This window comes from Lissotriton helveticus, chromosome 8, assembly GCF_964261635.1.
Source record: "Lissotriton helveticus chromosome 8, aLisHel1.1, whole genome shotgun sequence".
NCBI classification, from domain to species: domain Eukaryota; kingdom Metazoa; phylum Chordata; class Amphibia; order Caudata; family Salamandridae; genus Lissotriton; species Lissotriton helveticus.
The window spans coordinates 1594609680-1594633764 of NC_136069.1; the positions used below are offsets into that span (position 1 = coordinate 1594609680).

The following is a 24085-nucleotide window of genomic DNA, read 5'->3' on the forward strand; positions in this document are numbered from 1 at the left end:
TGATGTGGAGAGTGAGTGTGACAGTGGATGGGCGCCAGCAGAGAGTGAGTACCCCCTAGATAGGGAGTCCCTTGCTGGGTCCAGTGTCAGGTGTAGCACCCCATCCCTTTCCCTGTCCCCAGAGGAGTGGGTGGATAGGAGAGAAGAGAGGGAGCACCAGCTGGCCATGGAGAAGCTCCGGTTAGAGTATGCCAGAGAGATGGCGCAGCTGGGTGTGAATGAGCGGACTGCAGAGGCTGAGAGGGCCTTGGCCAGGGAGAAGATAGCCCTAGAGTGTAAGTTATCCCCTGAGCGCAGTCTTAATTTTCTGGATCCCCCAGGGAGGGTTGAGTCCAGTGGTGGCAGCTATGTAAATCTCAGTCTAGAAAGTCCCAGTTCCCCGAGTATGGTTCCTGTTTCCCCAGAGGAGGAGAATAGGTTGAGGTTTAGGAACCTTAGGAAACCGTCTCACCAGTCTTGGGTAGACTTTGAGGATGACTGTTGTGGAGCCCTGTGTGATTGGGTACGGGAGCCCACGAAATGTGATTGGGACATATTGTTTGATATGTTTCTCAGAGAGCAGTTGCTCAGTGTTGTTTATCCAGGATTGCGCCATCACCTAGTAGGGTGTGGATTGTCTGAACCATCTGACCTGGCAGAGGAAGCAGACCGCTGGGAAAGGGCCAGAGGTTCTGTAGAGTCATTGGTGAGTGACTCCGACAGTAGTGGGTCAGGGATCTTCCAGCCCAGCGTGGTGGAAGAGGCTCAGTGTAGCCCAGCTAGGTCCCAGTATAGTGAGAAGGGTGTAGGGGCTGACTGCCTGGCTCAGTGGAGCAGGAGTCAGTGGGTGGCTGAGAGCCCCCAGAGGCCCGAAGCCCTGTCTCAGAGCCTGGGTGGTTTCTTGAGGGAACACCAGGTTGGGGACCTAGGCTGTCCTGTTAGCCCATTTGAGGAGGATCTCCTAGTGAGTAGAGGACCTGGAGCGTCTGTAACCAGAGCTCCTGTGGTTCCAGAGGCTGGCAGTACCGCTCCGGTAGGGAGGGTACAGGAGTCCAGCGTGAGGAGTGATTGGGGGATGAGTTTCCCAGTGGATGCACCAGTGGACCAGAGACTAGCCAGTTGGGCTGGATCTTCTTGGAGGGACCCGGGTGGTGCCACTTCTGGTCTGGGGGATCGTCACGCACTGTCAGGTGGACAGAGGGCGGGAGATCGGCGCCAGACAGACAGTCACACAACAGAGGTGTCATTTGTTAGCCTCAGGGGGATTGTGTGTGAGTCCCCAGAAGTCCTGGAGTGCCAGGCAGTTGTTCCACCAAAGGTTTTAGACCGGAGGTTGGGTGGCCAGGTTCAGGATCGGCCTGACCTGAAGGGTAGGACGACTGTAACCAGTGTCCTGACCGGTTCTTCTTCCAGAGGAACTTCTCCAGGTGGGAGAGGGCAGACCTCTGGAAGGGGGTGCAGAGGGTGGGAGAGCCCACCTCTGACCCCGATGCAACCTGAGGGGTTAAACCCTGGGTTGGAATGGCGTTCTAGGTATCCCCCTCGCACGGGGAGGAGGAGCCCTAAAAGAAGAGGAAAGGGGAGGAGCGCCTTCCCTGAGACTCCTGGTCCACCTGAGGTTGTAGACCCTAGGCTGGAGAACCAGTGGCAGTCTAGCCCTGTCTTGCAGACAGGAGGAGTGGAGAATGGCTACTATGGGCCTGGGGTTACTACCCCCCACTTCGTGAGTAGGCAGGAACCAGTGGCACCTGGGTGGCCTAGGGCCTGGTCCTGGCCGCGGACAGCTGAGGAGTACCAGTGGGGTAGCCCAGCTGGTCCTTACAGTAGCTTTAGAAGGAACCCTAGGGGTTCACCGTGGCATAGAACAGGAGGGTGTCCCGGCAGTGGCGGGCCTGCGTCCGTGTTCTATCGCCCCAAGCAGGGAAGTCCATCACGGTGGTGATTGTTCTCCCCTGCGTTTTGGCTGGAAGGGGGTTATGTGGGACTTGGCTCGCAGGGCAGGTTCACCCCTAAACTTTTTGCCTTATGTGTGACCCTGTGTCAGTGATTTCTGGGTCTCTGCGCACTTTCCCCTGGGTCCCAGAGTGAAAGTGCGTGCGTGTAGTATGGCTGGCCTGCCCTCCCATAGGAATGCATGGGGAATGTGTGTGTCCCTGGTAGTTCCTGATGCGTGGGGAGTGCAGGCTCGAGTTTAGTATGTGTAAACTCGTGAGAGTGAATGCTGCGAGATGGTATATGCGGCATGTATGTGTCTAGAAGGGAAGTGCTACTTCTGGACATTGATGTGCGTGTGCTGTGAGGGTGCTGGAGAGTGATTGGCTGGAGCTGGCTGGCATGCCAGGCTCCAGGAAGTCTGGATGGGTCTGCCCGGTGGTGAGTGGGAGATTAGCATGAGTGATGTGTGGGAGGAGTGTACCTGTGTCCTGGATGGGCTGGGTTTTCCCCACACAATGCTGGCTCCGCCCCCCTGTGGTGTGTCTAACGACCCTAGCCTCCCCAGTGAATGAAATGGGTGGTTGGGCCATCAAGAGTGCTCCAGAACCAGCTGCGACTGGTTTTCCCCCCCACCCTGCACATTGTAACAAAGGAATTTACAGTATAAGAAGGGGCTGTGTCCCCTTGGAAAATGTTCTGCTTTTGGATCCTGCCAGAGGGGGCTGTTGCTGCTGCTGGGGCCAGGAGGACCGCCACTTGGACTGTCTCCCTGCCTGGAGACCCAGTGTGCTGGCTCTGGCCCAGCCTTGCCCCCCCTGCCTGCCTCCAGCCCCTGCTGGAGCCCTGTCCTGTCCTCCAGTGCTGGGGAGCACTGAGGACTTCGTTGCCTGCAGCCTGAAAGCGCTGCTCTCTGCCCTTCAGCGCTAGGAGCGCTGAGATTGCCTGCCTAGCGCTTGGAAACGCTGGATTTTACCCCTAGCGCCTGGGAGCGCTTTTTGCTGCTGTTTAGCGCTTACGAGCGCTTATTTGTGCCTGCAGCGCTTGGGAGCGCTGTGGTCTGCAGAGGCCGGTGCCCACCCGGCATCCGATCGCCCCGTGTGGCGAGTTGACAGCGCGGGTGCCACCCCGCTTATTGCTGTGGTGTTGTGCCGATTTATTGATCTACGAGGGAGCCCACTCCTCGGATCATCTGGGAGCCCGCCTGCCTGCCTGAAACAGGCCGCCGCGCTGCCCGCGACGACCCGGAAGTGTTCCGGCCGGCCGGCCAATCAGAGCGCGGCCCCGGGAGAAGCAACCGGAAGTTCCGCCTCGCCGCCGGGAGAGGAGAGCCCAGCAGCGAGGAGAGCAGAGAAAAGGTGCCGGCAAGGCTCCGTCGCGGTGAGGAGAGCCCCGCCGCCCAGGAGAGCCCTGGGACCAGCGGGAGAGACCCGCCTCCGCTGGAGAGCCCAGCGCGAACCCGGTAGGTGCCTGCCGAAGAGGGGGGAGCGTCGGGACACATTGCCGGTGTCCGCCCCGCCCCCTCCCTGTAGCGCGACCTCGCGCCTTTGTGTTTTGAGCCTGAGGGCGCAGGGGGGCACTTGTGAGCGACCCGAGTCCCCAAGAGGGGGACTCCAACCCGAGCCAGAGAGGCTCCACCGAGAGAAAGCACCTCCGCGTTTGTGGAGCCACGAGGTGCCCCGGGGGCACCAGTAGCGTTAGAGCCCAGCGAGGCTCTTGGCCAGCATTATTGCTTTGGGTCCCCAGAGCGAGGGACCCCCCCAGCCCAGCGAGGCTGTACCTTTCTGTTGCTGGAGCCCTGAGAGGCTCAGCAGCCCCCCTTGCTGGTGAGAGAGCCTAAGAGAGGCTCACCAGTGCCACAGTGGTGGTTCTTTGAGCCCAGAGAGGCTCCAACTTTGCGCTAACTTTCCCTGCTCCAGTTGCCCAGCACTTTGTGGGCAACTGCCACGTTTAGGCCCTGACATTGGGACACCGGGACAGTCACAGGTGGTGACTGGTGAGTTTGGGGAAATTGGTATTTGTTCTGCACCTCTGAATGTATTGATTATGCGTCATGTGCCTTTACACCTCTGAATGTTACGGCATCATGTGTTTTGCTTACACCTCTGAATGGGTAGATTATTCATCATGTGTTCTCTTTGTCCTTTTACACCTCTGAATGTTACGACATCATGTGTGTTGCTTTTGCACCCCTACAGGTAGTGTGACGTGTAGGTGGTTGTTTTCTCCCTAGTACAGGTGGTGCTAGTGAGGCCCTGTTACCAGTAATTACTGGTTGTATGCTATTACTGAAAGTATTGCTTTATTACTGAAAGTATTGCTTTATTACTGAAGGTATTGCTAAAGTGCTATTACTGAAAGTATTGCTTTATTACTGAAGGTATTGCTAAAGTGCTATTACTGAAAGTATTGCTTTATTACTGAAGGTATTGCTTTATTACTGAAAGTATTGCTGCTAAAAGTGTTGATACCCTTGACAGTGGTTCAAGTGGCCCTGTCCTGTACAAATATCCCTTGTAAATTCCGCCCGTGCCTGTTGGCACAGTGTAACAAGATGTGTGTTTTATCTGATGTTTATTTATTATAATACAAAGGCTATTTTTATATAACCTTGTGTGGAGTTTTCCTTTGTGGTGGGCCTTTAGTTGTTGTTGCTGGGGTGCGTGCGCAAATACTTAACCTACATCGCCTCCAAGTTTAGCCTTGCTGCTCGCGCCACGTTACCTAGAGGGTGAGTAGGGGTTATCTTGGCGTGTAACTCCCTTGCCCTGACTTGGGTGTGGTGGTCTCTGACTGACTTTGGCGAAAGCCCTGGCCAGCCGGGGATCCCATTTCCAACATTGGCGGCAAGCGGTGGGATAAGGATTTGTGTTTGCGTTGTACCACAGTAGCAGCTGGCCGCACTTCAAAGCTCTACATTTGTTAGATAACCACATTTTGGGGATTATTGTTTTTGGTGAAATTCCATTGTTTCTTCTCCTGAAGAGTGTCATTTTATAATTGTGTTCAGTACATTTGTCCCCCGCCCTGCTTCCAGAGTTTGGTACCTGTGTCACTTTTGGTCAGGTTGAGAAGTCAGGGGTGGTAGAAACTGCCTTACCGATCCGAGGGGAGGGTGTGTGTGGATGAATGGTGTGTTTCCCTGGACGCATGAGTGAGTTCTTTTTTTAAGGAGAGTGTGGAAGTTTTGGAATTGTGTACTCCTACTTCAGATTGCTAGCTCCCTTGTGTTGCACGTGTCTGTGAGCATCCTGTCAAGATGGAATCTCCTTTTAACCTTTGTGGCCTGTTTAAGTACAATGTGCATGAGTTGGTACGGTTATGTAAGGAGAGAGACATCCCAGTGAGTGAGTCAGACACCCAGTCCAAGCTTAGGGATAACATGATCCTGTGGCAGAAGAGTGACTGGGAGCGTGAGCACAGTGAGAGGGAGAGGGCCCGGACCGCACACCATGAGGGTGGTGGGTCTGAGGGGAGCCCTGAAGAGTCTGATGTGGAGAGTGAGTGTGACAGTGGATGGGCGCCAGCAGAGAGTGAGTACCCCCTAGATAGGGAGTCCCTTGCTGGGTCCAGTGTCAGGTGTAGCACCCCATCCCTTTCCCTGTCCCCAGAGGAGTGGGTGGATAGGAGAGAAGAGAGGGAGCACCAGCTGGCCATGGAGAAGCTCCGGTTAGAGTATGCCAGAGAGATGGCGCAGCTGGGTGTGAATGAGCGGACTGCAGAGGCTGAGAGGGCCTTGGCCAGGGAGAAGATAGCCCTAGAGTGTAAGTTATCCCCTGAGCGCAGTCTTAATTTTCTGGATCCCCCAGGGAGGGTTGAGTCCAGTGGTGGCAGCTATGTAAATCTCAGTCTAGAAAGTCCCAGTTCCCCGAGTATGGTTCCTGTTTCCCCAGAGGAGGAGAATAGGTTGAGGTTTAGGAACCTTAGGAAACCGTCTCACCAGTCTTGGGTAGACTTTGAGGATGACTGTTGTGGAGCCCTGTGTGATTGGGTACGGGAGCCCACGAAATGTGATTGGGACATATTGTTTGATATGTTTCTCAGAGAGCAGTTGCTCAGTGTTGTTTATCCAGGATTGCGCCATCACCTAGTAGGGTGTGGATTGTCTGAACCATCTGACCTGGCAGAGGAAGCAGACCGCTGGGAAAGGGCCAGAGGTTCTGTAGAGTCATTGGTGAGTGACTCCGACAGTAGTGGGTCAGGGATCTTCCAGCCCAGCGTGGTGGAAGAGGCTCAGTGTAGCCCAGCTAGGTCCCAGTATAGTGAGAAGGGTGTAGGGGCTGACTGCCTGGCTCAGTGGAGCAGGAGTCAGTGGGTGGCTGAGAGCCCCCAGAGGCCCGAAGCCCTGTCTCAGAGCCTGGGTGGTTTCTTGAGGGAACACCAGGTTGGGGACCTAGGCTGTCCTGTTAGCCCATTTGAGGAGGATCTCCTAGTGAGTAGAGGACCTGGAGCGTCTGTAACCAGAGCTCCTGTGGTTCCAGAGGCTGGCAGTACCGCTCCGGTAGGGAGGGTACAGGAGTCCAGCGTGAGGAGTGATTGGGGGATGAGTTTCCCAGTGGATGCACCAGTGGACCAGAGACTAGCCAGTTGGGCTGGATCTTCTTGGAGGGACCCGGGTGGTGCCACTTCTGGTCTGGGGGATCGTCACGCACTGTCAGGTGGACAGAGGGCGGGAGATCGGCGCCAGACAGACAGTCACACAACAGAGGTGTCATTTGTTAGCCTCAGGGGGATTGTGTGTGAGTCCCCAGAAGTCCTGGAGTGCCAGGCAGTTGTTCCACCAAAGGTTTTAGACCGGAGGTTGGGTGGCCAGGTTCAGGATCGGCCTGACCTGAAGGGTAGGACGACTGTAACCAGTGTCCTGACCGGTTCTTCTTCCAGAGGAACTTCTCCAGGTGGGAGAGGGCAGACCTCTGGAAGGGGGTGCAGAGGGTGGGAGAGCCCACCTCTGACCCCGATGCAACCTGAGGGGTTAAACCCTGGGTTGGAATGGCGTTCTAGGTATCCCCCTCGCACGGGGAGGAGGAGCCCTAAAAGAAGAGGAAAGGGGAGGAGCGCCTTCCCTGAGACTCCTGGTCCACCTGAGGTTGTAGACCCTAGGCTGGAGAACCAGTGGCAGTCTAGCCCTGTCTTGCAGACAGGAGGAGTGGAGAATGGCTACTATGGGCCTGGGGTTACTACCCCCCACTTCGTGAGTAGGCAGGAACCAGTGGCACCTGGGTGGCCTAGGGCCTGGTCCTGGCCGCGGACAGCTGAGGAGTACCAGTGGGGTAGCCCAGCTGGTCCTTACAGTAGCTTTAGAAGGAACCCTAGGGGTTCACCGTGGCATAGAACAGGAGGGTGTCCCGGCAGTGGCGGGCCTGCGTCCGTGTTCTATCGCCCCAAGCAGGGAAGTCCATCACGGTGGTGATTGTTCTCCCCTGCGTTTTGGCTGGAAGGGGGTTATGTGGGACTTGGCTCGCAGGGCAGGTTCACCCCTAAACTTTTTGCCTTATGTGTGACCCTGTGTCAGTGATTTCTGGGTCTCTGCGCACTTTCCCCTGGGTCCCAGAGTGAAAGTGCGTGCGTGTAGTATGGCTGGCCTGCCCTCCCATAGGAATGCATGGGGAATGTGTGTGTCCCTGGTAGTTCCTGATGCGTGGGGAGTGCAGGCTCGAGTTTAGTATGTGTAAACTCGTGAGAGTGAATGCTGCGAGATGGTATATGCGGCATGTATGTGTCTAGAAGGGAAGTGCTACTTCTGGACATTGATGTGCGTGTGCTGTGAGGGTGCTGGAGAGTGATTGGCTGGAGCTGGCTGGCATGCCAGGCTCCAGGAAGTCTGGATGGGTCTGCCCGGTGGTGAGTGGGAGATTAGCATGAGTGATGTGTGGGAGGAGTGTACCTGTGTCCTGGATGGGCTGGGTTTTCCCCACACAATGCTGGCTCCGCCCCCCTGTGGTGTGTCTAACGACCCTAGCCTCCCCAGTGAATGAAATGGGTGGTTGGGCCATCAAGAGTGCTCCAGAACCAGCTGCGACTGGTTTTCCCCCCCACCCTGCACATTGTAACAAAGGAATTTACAGTATAAGAAGGGGCTGTGTCCCCTTGGAAAATGTTCTGCTTTTGGATCCTGCCAGAGGGGGCTGTTGCTGCTGCTGGGGCCAGGAGGACCGCCACTTGGACTGTCTCCCTGCCTGGAGACCCAGTGTGCTGGCTCTGGCCCAGCCTTGCCCCCCCTGCCTGCCTCCAGCCCCTGCTGGAGCCCTGTCCTGTCCTCCAGTGCTGGGGAGCACTGAGGACTTCGTTGCCTGCAGCCTGAAAGCGCTGCTCTCTGCCCTTCAGCGCTAGGAGCGCTGAGATTGCCTGCCTAGCGCTTGGAAACGCTGGATTTTACCCCTAGCGCCTGGGAGCGCTTTTTGCTGCTGTTTAGCGCTTACGAGCGCTTATTTGTGCCTGCAGCGCTTGGGAGCGCTGTGGTCTGCAGAGGCCGGTGCCCACCCGGCATCCGATCGCCCCGTGTGGCGAGTTGACAGCGCGGGTGCCACCCCGCTTATTGCTGTGGTGTTGTGCCGATTTATTGATCTACGAGGGAGCCCACTCCTCGGATCATCTGGGAGCCCGCCTGCCTGCCTGAAACAGGCCGCCGCGCTGCCCGCGACGACCCGGAAGTGTTCCGGCCGGCCGGCCAATCAGAGCGCGGCCCCGGGAGAAGCAACCGGAAGTTCCGCCTCGCCGCCGGGAGAGGAGAGCCCAGCAGCGAGGAGAGCAGAGAAAAGGTGCCGGCAAGGCTCCGTCGCGGTGAGGAGAGCCCCGCCGCCCAGGAGAGCCCTGGGACCAGCGGGAGAGACCCGCCTCCGCTGGAGAGCCCAGCGCGAACCCGGTAGGTGCCTGCCGAAGAGGGGGGAGCGTCGGGACACATTGCCGGTGTCCGCCCCGCCCCCTCCCTGTAGCGCGACCTCGCGCCTTTGTGTTTTGAGCCTGAGGGCGCAGGGGGGCACTTGTGAGCGACCCGAGTCCCCAAGAGGGGGACTCCAACCCGAGCCAGAGAGGCTCCACCGAGAGAAAGCACCTCCGCGTTTGTGGAGCCACGAGGTGCCCCGGGGGCACCAGTAGCGTTAGAGCCCAGCGAGGCTCTTGGCCAGCATTATTGCTTTGGGTCCCCAGAGCGAGGGACCCCCCCAGCCCAGCGAGGCTGTACCTTTCTGTTGCTGGAGCCCTGAGAGGCTCAGCAGCCCCCCTTGCTGGTGAGAGAGCCTAAGAGAGGCTCACCAGTGCCACAGTGGTGGTTCTTTGAGCCCAGAGAGGCTCCAACTTTGCGCTAACTTTCCCTGCTCCAGTTGCCCAGCACTTTGTGGGCAACTGCCACGTTTAGGCCCTGACATTGGGACACCGGGACAGTCACAGGTGGTGACTGGTGAGTTTGGGGAAATTGGTATTTGTTCTGCACCTCTGAATGTATTGATTATGCGTCATGTGCCTTTACACCTCTGAATGTTACGGCATCATGTGTTTTGCTTACACCTCTGAATGGGTAGATTATTCATCATGTGTTCTCTTTGTCCTTTTACACCTCTGAATGTTACGACATCATGTGTGTTGCTTTTGCACCCCTACAGGTAGTGTGACGTGTAGGTGGTTGTTTTCTCCCTAGTACAGGTGGTGCTAGTGAGGCCCTGTTACCAGTAATTACTGGTTGTATGCTATTACTGAAAGTATTGCTTTATTACTGAAAGTATTGCTTTATTACTGAAGGTATTGCTAAAGTGCTATTACTGAAAGTATTGCTTTATTACTGAAGGTATTGCTAAAGTGCTATTACTGAAAGTATTGCTTTATTACTGAAGGTATTGCTTTATTACTGAAAGTATTGCTGCTAAAAGTGTTGATACCCTTGACAGTGGTTCAAGTGGCCCTGTCCTGTACAAATATCCCTTGTAAATTCCGCCCGTGCCTGTTGGCACAGTGTAACAAGATGTGTGTTTTATCTGATGTTTATTTATTATAAAACAAAGGCTATTTTTATATAACCTTGTGTGGAGTTTTCCTTTGTGGTGGGCCTTTAGTTGTTGTTGCTGGGGTGCGTGCGCAAATACTTAACCTACATCGCCTCCAAGTTTAGCCTTGCTGCTCGCGCCACGTTACCTAGAGGGTGAGTAGGGGTTATCTTGGCGTGTAACTCCCTTGCCCTGACTTGGGTGTGGTGGTCTCTGACTGACTTTGGCGAAAGCCCTGGCCAGCCGGGGATCCCATTTCCAACAGTCTGTCTAGTCTCACTATGTTGTATTGAGGGGGCACTAGCAGATCGATGACTGTAGACGATGATTCCGACAGCCATGTCTCTGTTAGGATTGTGAACCCCTTCTTTCCTAACTAACTACACAGCGGCGGCTTAGGGACATCATAAGGATTTTGGGGGCCCTTGGCCAAATCTTTTTTGGGGGCCTCTGTGCGGATCAGCTTTGAATTTATGATCCAATTTCAGCTTTTTCGTGTCCTCTTTGGGCAGATCACAAACAGTGCACAGACACACTGGTTCAAATTCTAAATGTGTTTATAGTTAATATTCAGGGATAGTAATGTATTTTTCCAATATTGTAACACAGCAACAGCTCACCAGTACTACTGCAAATAATCCCTGTGACATCCTCCCATCTCTCATATCTGAGATCCTGTTTGGATCTAAAATTTAAAAAAATTATGGATGTTGCATGAAACAAAAAACACATTTGTCATAAAATGTCTGTAATACAATCTCACACATTACCCAGATTAAAAATAAATGAAAGGTAAATGCTATTTGCAATAATCTGTTTAAGAATTATTCAAGGTCATCAGGGCAAGACTCTCTGCATAACAGAGTTGGCTCTACCAAGGCAGGGGTTACTCCACTTTTTGAAACTGATAATCAGGAGTTCACTTATCAACTCTGAAGAGGATTTCTTCTCTTAACCCCTTCGTTGCGGGGGTAATCCCCCCGCTGTGCTGGGGGAGAGGGGGGGGGGCATAGCGCCCCATGCTCATGACGAGCTCAGCTCATCATGAGCTACGGCGCTCCGGTGCTCATGACGAGCTGAGCTCGTCACAGGTGCACCGGCTCCCGTGGAACTCTCAGCACAGCAGGGGAATTCTCCCCACACCTGAGCGTTCCACGGGCCATGACGAGCTGAGCTCGTCATGAGCACCGGAGCGCCGTGGCTCATGACGAGCTCAGCTCGTCTTGAGCTTGGGAGGGGTTAAAGGACCACTGCGGGCTGATTGTGGGCCATTGTGAAAATATTTATGTTAATTGCAGCGCATTACTGTGCTGCAATTAACAAATATTTTCACAAAGGCCCACAAACAGCCCCCAGCCGCGCTTCATTAAGAAGGAAAAACATCAGCAAGTGCAGGAGCCACTACATCCTGAAAAATAAAAATGTTAGCGCCGCTCGCGATATACAAGCGGCGCGTGAATGCTCTCACGGGATGTGCTGTGGGTGGGCACTCCACACGCAGCACTGCGCGTTCTGGGGAACAGACGTGCGCACGCACATTATTGGGAACACTGATGGCCAGTATTTACTGCCCTCTCTCTCCACCGCCAGCATACAGTGTTATGTTATTTTTTTATTTCAATTTTTTTTGCAGATTTATATAGCGCAAACTCGACCTTCGCACTGGTTTCATTACACAAGGACACATGCATTTTTTTATTTTTTTTATGGTAGTCATGGGGAGATTAGTGATTTGCCCAGAATCACAGGATGTGGACGCGACCCGAGGTTTCGACCCGAGGCTCAAACCTTGGTTTCCAGCACAAAAGTCGGCAGCTCTAGCGGTTAGGCCACATCCTATCCCTCTCTTGTGATGCGCTCCGATACACTATGCAACTTTTAATAGATCACGCACAGCTCGGTGACACTCGAGAAGGCCAGGGAGTGGGCTCTTTGGGTTGCTGTCAGATTTGCTAGCTTATTAATACATAGTTTGTTACAAAGTGTACACACATAAGACACACCTGAGTGTATTTTTCACGAATTTGAGCTGTAATCGAGAGGCTAAGTGAAGGAACCCATTGTATACTACTGTACTGCTAATACATCTATATAGTGCTTACCATCCCTAAATGGGCTTTGACGTGCTTTATGACGATCAGAACGCTACTGAGGAACTCAGTTAGTGGTTAGTCCAGTGACTATGGTTGAAAGCCCACCTTTGAATTCCGGCTTGCCATGATCTGACCAAACTGGTTGATCTTGGGAAAGCACTATACTTACACTTTTTCTTATCTTCCAAAAATTCGGTAGCGCCTTGATGCACTTGATTTACCTGGGCGCGCTTTACACACAGCACATACATTGAGAGGAAGACCTTTTGCTTTCAATTAAGCCAATTTATTACAGAAAGCAGGACTCCAAGCTGAGAACCCAGAAGAATCTGCTCGACGAAGAATAAAAGCAGAGCTATTTTATGGACACTGCCACAATCCTGTGAAAATCAACATCCTCCCAGGAATGGCAAACCCCAGAAGAACATTTATGAGAGGAAATATCTTCTACCATCTCCAATGAGACTTTGTATCCACAATACATCTGCAGCAATGCCAGGTTTACAGTATGTGGGCGCAGGACATGCTTGGCTGCCTCGAGCCTGAAATTCTCAATATCGTATGTATTTTGACTTTTGGCACACATTCTGCAAAGTGCTGCATTTGATACCGACGGGATGCAAATTGAAATCACCAAGTGCTCTTTAAAAGTATTTCGGGATACACATGTGAAATGTGTTCTATTGTCTTAAGTGAAGTGTTCGAAAGAGGAAACTTGAGCCCAAACCTCGCCTTCCCCCGCTCGACCAAACATCTGTGATCCGGGGCACCTGTCGTTTATCCGAAAAACAGCAATATGCTCCCCAGAGAATGTAGGAATCACATGCCAGTGCGCATGCGGGGGGGAGGGTTAAGAATGCACCAAAGCACGTCGTGCCTACAGTAAGAGCAAGCTGCCAAAGCAAATAGTGTAAAGACTAAATAACAGGCACCGAGTATCAACCAAAGTAAAAGGGCCAGTCCTCATGAGAGGTGACAAATGAAGAGGAGGTGGTACTAAGGAGGGACTAACACGCCTATTTACGAATCTGAAACCAGCATTTAGGAAGGACAAGGACACAAGCCAATGGCAAATATGGGAGGAGAGTGGGCGGGACTTCTATTGCCTACTCCACTACAACAAGTCTCGCAAGCAGCGCATGCACCCTGGCTCAAGGCTCGACCTAAAAAGCCTCGGGAGGTTGGGGAAGCTCCTTCCCACCTCCTAGGGCAAAAATAAAACAAGCATTTGCAATACAATCGGTCTTGCCTTTAGGACCTTATATGTATTTAGCTATGCAGCACATTAGCCTGGGTGCTGAAACATCTACTGTTCTTTAACATGGAGGGAAAGTAAGCACCAATCTGCGTGACATGCCAGGTATGGGAACACATGGAGAGAAATATTGCCTTTCAGCAGGAAATGGTATAGTCCAAAGCTCTGTTTTTAATATAAACTGAAAATACAAGATTTGAAAAAAATATTATTGCCTATGGTTGCTCGTGTAAGACAATTTCTATGGACTGGAATCTAGAGAATTCTAAAGTGATTCTGGTATTTTACGGACCTCTGCTGGTCGTTTTCTATCAAGAAAGCTAGAGGCAGTTGCCAGAATTTATTTTTTTAAAGTCCCTCAGCAGAAAGCAATTCTGGTATTTTGCTGACCTCTACTGGTCATTTTCTATCAAGGCAGTTAAATAGAAGCAGTTGAACAAGCAGAAAGCAATTCTGGTATTTTACTGACCTCTACTGGTAGTTTTAAATAGAGGTAGTTCAACAGAAAAAAAAAGTCCCTAAGCGGAAGCAGACAAGTCCTATGGCTGATCTCCAGAGACCACAAAGTACATACACAAATAAGTATATACAAGAGGTCTCGAATGCTCGACCTAAAAAAATGAAATCTCTCTGCTGTCGGCAGCTGAGTGATTTAGTGCTCCTGTGCACATGACGGAATGGTTCCATCATGAGCATAGAAGCTCTTTCGCTCATGAGGGAACCGTTTCGGTCATGAGCCCTGAACGGGTTAAATCATTGCCATGATACATCAGTCCAGGTCTGTTCATTCATGGAAACAAACTATACCTCCCATGATGCATTAAGCCCTTAAACAAAAAGGCCACAACTGTTAATTGGGTCTCACAAGAACTCTCACATTTCCCTGTTCCAAAGTCCACATTTTTGTAAAGCGCACAATCACCCGTAAGGGTCTCTAGGCGCTGGGGGCCGTCGGGGAGATTAAGCGAGCTATTGCCCAGAGTCACATGGTGCTGGGCTAACCTGCCGCCGGAGCCGGGGATCGAACCGTGGTCCCCAGATTCCAGCGTCAGTCGCCCTGGCCGCGGCGCCACACCTCTCCTACAAGCATGACTACCATACACAGACTAGGTGCTTTTTGTTTTGTTTTCCTTATTAGTTTTGGTAGTTGTATTTCAATTTATCCCAAAACCAATTCTGAATTATAACAAGCATTTGCAATGAACTAGGTCTTGCATTTACGAAACTCTCGTAAATGCGACACATATTGCATTGCAGATGCTTGAACTTTTGAATGTTCTTGTATAATCAAATTGAGCAACCTTGGCATCAAGTCCGATTAAAAATCAGCCGTCATCCATGAGGCGCTACATCGTAAGCATAAGAACTACTGACGCCTGAATCGTGATGTCACTTTGTAGTTCTTTGTAGTTCTTTACCGCAGAGATCGATGTGTTATTATCATCGAGGGAATGCTTTGCATATTAATGCCCCCAGCCCTAAGCTTAATTACGTGGTTCATTTCTGATACTTGGCTTGTTTTTAGAGGGGAAATGAGTAATAGTTTTCGATCCTTAAGATAACTACAGACGACATGTCTAGTAATGTCATTCTGTAGTTTCAAAGATGCGCCCGGCCGGGATTGCTCGGCGGAGATACACCAAGAATAATACCAAGTCTAGTTGTGTGATTTAATTTTTAATTTTCAACTCCAATATGTGGCTTGTTTTTAAGAAGGACAAATGAGTAATGGTTTTCGATTCTATAGAAAATTACAGACGCCATGTTCTGTGACGTCATTCTGTAGTTCAAAAGACGCGCCCTGTCGAGATTGTTTGACGAAGAAACACGATGAATAATAACAGTAGTTCTTCGTAATTTCAACAGGGTAAGCGCCGCTTGTCTGTGTTCATATTTACAATCATTGTGCAGCTTTGTTCGAGCATACTGAACCATAACTAGCGCCGCTTACCGATGTGTTTAAGGCCGCCTCCTGTTCATGCCGGTGCCTCCCCCAAGACTCAGCAAAGTCCCGAGGCACCGACAGACAGGTAGGCGGAATCTGGCTACTGTTATGGGCTGTTTTTACTGTGTGGTGATAGCCTATCCTTTGTTTGAGTTCAGGCAGTGATTAGAGGATTAACTGCAATGGATTGCACACCACTAGCCCCTCCTCCAGATCGCCCCTAAGGATTCTGGTACGTATAGTCCATGAGTGGTTCACCTCAGTAGATGCAAGTAAGTACTTGTTGTTGTGAAGATCTCTAGACCCGAGACATGGCCCGGGTTTCGGGATATCTTCCCTCATCAGTAGACAACGTATTCGGGGTGGAAAAGGAGGCCGCCAAGCAACCGTCACAGGCCTTGATGCCTAACAGGCACGCAGGTGCGTCATCCAGAAGCTCGTCAGCTTAAAGGCTCAAGGGAGCCATTTGCTACGCAGCAGCCCCATACACACGCCTATTCCCTGCTGATGAGAGGTAACGACCTCGAAACACGTGTCCAAGGATGGCCAGCACAACGGTGGATATACTCGTCATTTTTTCGGAAGCGCACACGCTGGAATGAACTGCCTTTACCATAATGCTCAGGGGCCAACTCGCTGGTAGGAGGAGCAGTGTGCGACCATATGGATTGTTGTTTATTAAGGCTCCCTTGAGCCGGTCGAGCTGACGAGCTCATGGTTACGCACCTGCGCACCGCGAGAGGTATCAAGACCTGAGAACATTTTTGGCAGCCTACGCAGCAGCCCCATACACAAGCTATTCCCTGCTGATGTGAGGTAACGACCTCGAAACACGTGTCCAGGGATGGCCAGCACAACGGTGGACATACTCGACATTTTTTCAGAAGCGCACACGCTGGAATGAACTGCATTTACCATAATGCCAGGGGTCAACTCGCTGGTAGGAGTAGCAGTGTGCGACCATATGGATTGTTGCTTATTAAGGCTCCCTTGAGCCGGTCGAGCGGACAAGCTCATGGTTACGCACCTGCGCGCCACGGGAGGTATCAAGACCTGACAACATTTTTGGCAGCCTACGCAGCAGCCCCATACACACGCCTATTCCCTGCTGATGAGAGGTAACGACCTCGAAACACGTGTCCAGGGATGGCCAGCACAACGGTGGATATACTCGACATTTTTTCAGAAGCGCACACGCTGGAATGAACTGTATTTACCATAATGCCCAGGGGCCAACTCGCTGGTAGGAGGAGCTGTGTGCGACCATATGGATTGTATTGATTAGAGGATTGCTATCTGCTCAGTGTGAACCTCATCATTGAAAGACACATTTACGAAAGCATTATTTATAAACTTGATATGAATGGGATAAGGTTATGTGAGATATAGTGATATAGTTATACATATATGCTGGTCTCACAAGTGTTAGATTGCCCAAGAGGGGGAATAAACAGTCAATCCCTGCTCTATACACAGACTAAAGATCACTGTTGCAGACATGTGGAGAGTTCGCTCAGTGGATTTCTCAAGAGACTGAGAGGTGTTGAGGGGTTCCTAAGGGATGGTTAATGCACTGGTGGCGGTTGTGAATAGTAAGCCATCTGGTTAGCAGGAATCAGAGTCAAGGGGGGCAAAGGGTTTTGTAACTTGAAGGGACTGTAAATGTCTGAAGCTCCTGGTTTATATACCCTGCAGCCTCCTTGTTTTTAATCTTGCTTTCTGCAGAGCGGGGCCTCCAGATCCTAAGCACGGTCCAGGTGAGGTGAGGTCTAGCCCCCGGTCAAGCTGGGTGAGCAGAATTAGATTTATGGATTACATTTAAACATTTGTTTTGTTGGATATAGTACCCATGAAGTGACCAGAGAAATTGATTATATGTTATTCTGATTTATTTTAGATGCCATCTGCATATCTTTACGTGGAGGATCTGTTTTTTACTGGTTGTATTTATTTAGTTTTTCAACCGTATGTTTGTTATTACATTGCTGAATAACAAAATATATTAATATAATTTTTTATGCACACACTATTTTTCACGAGTTAGATCACAAATATAAGCAGTAGCAACTTATTAGAGCAGAAGCCCTGAAGAAAGCCTAGGGACTGGTAGCCCGCCTGGCTGAAACATGTCGGCTCTGTTTGGCAGTTATTGTTTCAAACTGCATTTTGCACTGTTCTGTTTTAGTTAGGGTGTGTGTCGGTGCTTAATAAAGTTTATTGAGAAAGGCATACCACTATTTTATTCACCACTTGCACACTTTTGTGTTTTGCACTGCTTCTCTCTATTCGCAGGTCAGTTTCCCGCTAGACTGCTTAAAGTGAATGTGGGCGGAATTCGGCTGAGTACCTGTTGGGACTGTGTACTCTATTGATCAATAGATACACCATCCCGTTGAACCGTTTAACCAAATGAGAAAACTGATCATCTGGAATAGTTGATGGTTACTCGGATATCAAGAAAAGCTGTTTTCCACCACATATCACATTTAATACTCTTTCTTTTGTCACATTAGGAGTATCTTAACTTTTAGTGGTAGTTTTCACAGATAACACTCTACTTAGTAGAGAGCGTTATTCTCACTTAGCCCGTAGTTTGTTGGCGAGTAGACCTCCGGTTCTAGTTAAATGGCTACCAGGTACTTGGGGGTCTAACTTTCCTGGCACAACCGGTGCGAAGGACGGCGATTTGTAAGAAACGTAACACTTAATCTACGTCCAGCTGTACACTGTGCTTATCCCTCAAGCTGTGCCTTCTCCACCCCCACTGAAAAGACCAAAGACTGTAAAATAAAAAGCACGTTCACAATACTCCCAGCCTCACATGTTGGCACATGCATTCGGTCCCTCCTCACACCCCTACCGAAGGTATGCATTAATTCTGGCCTCCAGCTGCACACCAGAAGGGTACGTCCACTCTTCCTCCAGCTGCGCACCGGGAGGGAGCCCCTTCCCAAGCGGTACACTCACTATCTGCACAGCACTAACCGTGACTTTTACCCACTTTTCCAACAGTTGCACGCATCACCACCAGCCCGTACATGTTTTTTTTTTTATAATGAATTGTATTGTTTTCTAACACATAGAACAAATCAGGAAAAGCACGGAGGACATTGGATCAAATACTTTCTTGTGAATATAGCATCCCACGGCTTCATACACCACAAGACATACACAGGCAAAGTAAGGAAGCGATTCATTCCAACCCCTCCACAGTACCCAACCACTTCCTCCACACCCTTCGGTATTTTTGGGAACAACATCTTGCCATGTAAAGGGCTTTCTCCTGCGCTGCGCACCAGTCCACCCCCCTTCGCCACCTCCCCAGGTCAGGCAAGTCAGGATACTTCCATGCTGCTGCTATGTCACGCTTGGCTACAATCATAGCTGTATTAAAAATATCTTGTCATTTCTGGACCCCATCCAACCCATCCGTTATCCCCAATAGTGAATGACGTGGATCATGGGGAACCCCCCATCCCAGGACCTCCATAAGCTCCTCTTCAATGGCCCCCCAAAATCGCTCCAGGCGGGGACAGGACTAAACCAAATGAAAAAAAATCAGCGGGGCATAATTACATCTCGCACAGGACGCATCCGAGCACAAGCCCGCTCGGTGAAGGCGCAGGGGAGTGAGGTAAGCAGCATGTCAGTAGTAGAGTTGGATCTGCTTAAGTTTAGCAGAGGCGGTGACCGTCCTGGGTGCCAGGAGGGCGTCGGGTCAGTCCACCTCATCAAGGCGGCCCACCCATTCTACTCATTGGTCCCTCAACTTGTCCAGGGAGGTGGGAGTGTTGTTGACTAAAGTGCGGTATATGTGGGAGATGCCCCCTTTGCCTAGGTCTCCCAGCATAGTCTGCACCTTGGTAGGGTTGTATTCGGGGAGCCTCGTGTCCCTCTGATGTGCGCTTGGAGGGCATGCTGCAGCTGTAAATATTTATAGAATTGGGATGACTGTAAGGAGTAGCGGGTTCAAAGCTCCTGGAAGGAAAGCATATGGCCTTTAGCCCATACGTCCCCTAGTTGTGAGATGCCAATGAGGTCCCATGATTTAAACCCCTGCAATCCACTAACCTCCTGGAGCCAAGCCCCATGCCAGAGGGGTGTACATTGGCTCAACCTACGCATCCAGCCCGTGTGGCGTAGGGAGGCCCGCCAGGCCTGCAATACTGAGCGTGTCACATCAGGTAGTTGAGCTGGAATGGGCCCCCGTACGTCATAGCTTGGATTTAAGGCAATCCCAGCTCACTCATCTCAAGCCGGTAGGTCGGGTCGGACCAACCCCCATTGAACTAGTTGTGGACTACCAGGAGACGTGTAGCTAAGAAATAAAGAATAAGTGCGTCATCCCCATACCTCCATCGAAGGAGGGGATCCTGCATGCGGACAGAGCCAGGCGCGCCCTCCCTCTGTTCCAGAGAAACCTGATAGCTAGACTGTCCAGTTCCCGGGACCAGGTCCTGGGAAAGCAGAAGGAGGCATTTTGAAGGACATAAAGAAATCTGGGGAGGATCATCTTTTTAAACAGAGCAACCCTCCCCAGGGGGTTCAGGGGCAGCTTCTTCCATTTGTGAAGATCCTCTTTGTCCTTTTTAACCAATGGGGCGACATTGAGGGACCAGCCCAATTCCGGAAGAAGGGTGACCCATATTCATAAGTATTTAAAGGATTGTCGCTGAAGCGGTATGGTGGATTGCCAGTCGTAGCAATCCCTAGAGAGGTGCAGCGGGACCAAAACTGATATCCCGGGGTTCAGACGATGACCAGAGGCATGCCCGAAAGACTGCAAGATCTGAAGGCAGTACGGTCCAAAGGAGGCGGATTTGGCCAGAAAAATCAGGACGTAGTCCACATACAGTGCAATCTTGTCCGTTTCCGTATTGGGCCACTCCCAACCACGAATAGGATCCTCCACCCGCACTAGGGAAGCCAAGGGCTCCATTGCTAAGGCGAATAGCAAGGGTGAAAGGGTACAGCCCTGTCTAGTGCCCCTGTGTCACGGGGCCTCTGGTGATGTCGGTGGACGAGGCGGGGACTTTAACTGTTGTTCCTTTCCGCCCCGTCCTCAGGATCCCTGCGGCCCCTTTAATGCGGAGTGGATGTCTCGAGTAGAGGCGGAATCTACTCTCCTGACGTCATGCAAGTCTGACCAACCAGTGCCAGAAGGGGCGGATAAGGCAGCCCGGCCAGAACCGAACGGCGCGAAAGCCGGAGAAGGAAGATGGGAGCGGAGCAACGTTCGGGCCGAAAATCCAGGAAGAGAAACAGACGAGAAACCGGGACGAGAAGCAGACGAGAAACCGGGAAGAGAAGCAGACGAGAATCCTGGAAGTGAAGCAGACGAGAATCCAGGAAGAGAAGCAGACGAGGAGACCAGGAGTATGCCCGGAGGCCACCGACAACACGAGCCGCCCTGCCGCACTTCTGGAGAAGTGTGGCTGGGAAAGGTACAGGGCTGTTTAAAGGGACTCTTCTCCTCTCAGGGCGGGAAAGGATAGGGGAGGTTTGAGGGAGGTCCCGACACCGTAGAAACGTTTGTCTGTGTGCCTCCCCCCTGATCACACTTGCGCCAACGCGATAAAGCATCGAAGAAGCACAGCATGTTTTTGGTGTAGGACCCTGGTGACTCCTCACTTCCCTTTTCCCCTCTTTCACTCGAGTAGCCCTGAGACGTATCAGTAATACTCTGTTTTTCTTCTTTCTTTTCATGACGCTGATATCCGAAACCAAGTCACAAGAGTAACCGGAACTGACACAGCTCAAGTCAGGAAGAACTGGAAGACCCCATTATTTACCTTTCTTTGTCTATTTCGCCCACCTAACAAACAAAGCTGACTATTGAACGTTTTCCTTGTGTCTGTGGAAATAAACGTCTATTCCGCCAAAACGTCCGTCTGGTTACCCATTCTTCCTATTTCACACCAGCCCTCACAACCCCCCCCCTTCACACCCTGCTAACGGGGAAGGCCTCTGACAATGTACCGTTCACCAACACAAGCGGGTGGGCATAGAGGACCTGAACCAGGGCACTAAATTGGGGTCCATACCCCATCTCGGCCAGCACTTCCTGTATATATGCCCAATCCACAGAGTCGAAGCCTTTTCAAAATCTATGGACAGGAGAGCTAAGTATGGGGTGAGCAAGTGCCGGTGGGCTAGAGCCAGCTGTAGCCTCCGGATGCAATGGCGGGTCCCACGTTGGGGCATGAAGCATGAAGGCATGAAGCAATATTGGTCTGGGTGGACCAGCAGGGTTGAGTAGGGCTTCAATCGCTGAGCCAGAATTGTGGCATACAGCTTAACTTTGGTATTGAGGGAGGCTGGGATTTCGGGGAGGACCACAATGGTGGCGATATCCGTTTCTGGAAGGAACCCCTCTCCACAGCTTCTTGAAATAAGTCAGCCAGATGGGCACCAGAGTGTCGCGGTACTACTCTTGAGGAAGGTCATCTGGGCCCAGGGTTTTGCCCGATGAGGTGAGGGCGATCGCTTGTTCAATTTCTTTCCGAGAAATGGGGCGTTCCAGATCCTTCTGGGCGTCCATGTCCAGCCGAGGGAGAACTACATTACCTCATTCAAGGAGAACAGGGAGCGATAGGTCGGGGGTGTGTGCTGTGTATAAACGCCGATAGTAGGCGGTGAAGGTGCTGGCCATTGCCACATGGATGCGGTGCATCATTCCAACCTCATCCACCACCTCTGGGATAATGCAGTTCGCCTTGGGGTATGTGGCTAGCCTGTGCAGGATCGTACCTTTTTGTCTCCCCAGCCGTAAATTCTCGCTACAGATGACCTCCATTGGAACTTAGCAGAATCCAGGGATAGTTGTCTAATTTCGTCCCGAAGGTGAGCAAGTTGTCGGACCTGGGCAGCGTCATCAGACAGGGACAGTTGTTGTTCCAAGTGAAGCGCCTGCGCTTCCCTCGAGGAGATTTCTCGCAATTGTGTCTGCCTCTGTTTCTTGAGCTGCCCCATCACAACAACCCGTATGGTCACCTTTCCTGCCTCCCAAAGGGTACCCGTGGAGGCTACTGAGCCTTCGTTAGTGAGGAAATTTTGCTTGAGTTCCACCCCAGCACCTTTTTGAACTCCTTTTCTTGGAGGAACCATGCATTCATTCTCCATGTTTGGCGGGCCAAAGGGGGGGAGCCCCCATGCTAAGGAGCACTGGAGAGTGGTTGGAAATACCTCTAGGCAGGATGCGGGCGTCTATAATCTCAGAGCAGTCTGGTGCATGGACAAAGATTGCATCTGTGCGCGCCTGTGTGTGGTGGGCGTCGGAGGTGTGTGTTAATGGAGTGGTGCGGGGGCGCCATGTGCACCACGCATCACAGAGGCCAAGAGACTCGGACCAGTTCTTTAGCTGTTTTGCTTGCGCTATTCGGGAGCAGAGGGAGGGCCTTTTGTATCAAGAGACAGGGAGTAGACTGCATTAAAATTGCCCCCAACAACCGTGGTGCCCAGAGGCATAGAGTTCAGCAGGGCAGCGGTATGTGCAAGTGTGGGCGTGAGCATCGAGGGGGGGCATATACAGACATTAGATTGAGGGGGGAGCCAGCCATTGAGCCACAAACTGTCACAGATGACCCTTGAGGGTCGTGGGTCACCTGGGAGAGGACAAAGGGCAGGGTGCATCTCAAGAGGATTGCCACCCCATGGGAGCCCCTGGAGAAGCCAGAGTGCCATACTCTTTTGTACCCGTAGCGAGCCAGGAAGGGACAATAATTACCCAGGAGGTGCGATTCTTGAAGCATGAGGATATCTATGTAGAGGCGCTGCGCATAGCGCAAGACCGCTGTGCGCTTGTGCCGGTCCAAGAGACCATTGACGTTCCACAACAACACGTGGAGAGATGCCCTAGGCGTAGTACTACATGTAATCTTACAGGGGTGCGCTGGTCAAGCGCCATTTTATGAGCTCTGTATTCACCCCCCTGCCCCCCACCACAGCTGCACTGTAGTGGCACCCCTTCACGGGGCCTGCATTCACTCTATTCCCACAGCTGCAATCTGCTGTCACCCCTCCCGGGCACTGCATCCACTCGTACCCTCGCAGCGCTCACACCCCTCCTCAGACCTGCATTCACACTTCACACAGCTGACATTGCTGGCACTGCCTCTATCCCCCATAGCTGCACCCCTTCCCCAGATGATGTATTTGCATTATCCTCGGGATGGCACACTCTGCTGACACTACTACATGGGCGTTACATCACACTATCACGGTAGTGGCACACTTTTCCTGGGCCCTAGAGGCAGCTGCTCAATTAACTTTTGGCCCTCACAGACTGCCCCACGGGCTTTGTCCTCATTTATAAGGGGCTGCAGATGGACACAGGTCACATAGGGGCGACCCCCATGAGCCTCACACTCCCCAGCAGGGCCAGCTTGTCCTCAATACTATCCGAAGAAAAAAAAATACGTTATTCAAGCACAAAACTCGGGAGCTTCGCACTGCCCCTCACGGTATCACACGCACACCATACACGGAGATTAAGCCACCCTGAATCGACACTCCACACCAACGTCACACGAAGAAAACTGACCTGCTACCCACTTTGTTGTACACGAAGGTGTCCACTCACTGCATGTAATAATGGAAACAGCCATTCGCTGTGCACGATGATAATGTTTAAGACAATCATTTGCAATGTAATAGGTCTCGCATTTACACGAGTTTAAGCTACTGCATTCTAAATGACATATTGCATTGCAAATGCTTTCATAGCTTTAAAACTGAGCGCGGCGCCGCTTCAAGGAAACCGCGCTCATTTTTTTGTTTTTTTTTTTAACTTTAACAATGAGCACCATGTCCTTGAAGCAGGCACCACTCTTAGTGTTAAAGTTAAAAAAAAAAATTAAGAAACCGAGCACGGTTTTCTTGAAGCAACGCCGCGCTCAGTTTTAAA

General features: G+C 51.6%; 1 protein-coding gene across 3 annotated transcripts in view; it reads right to left on the bottom strand.

Moving 5' to 3' along the window:
• LOC144773541 (folate receptor alpha-like) overlaps nt 1-24085 on the bottom strand; it is a 151772-nt gene that overhangs the window by 96120 nt on the left and 31567 nt on the right. The gene's annotated exons all lie outside the window — the stretch shown is intronic.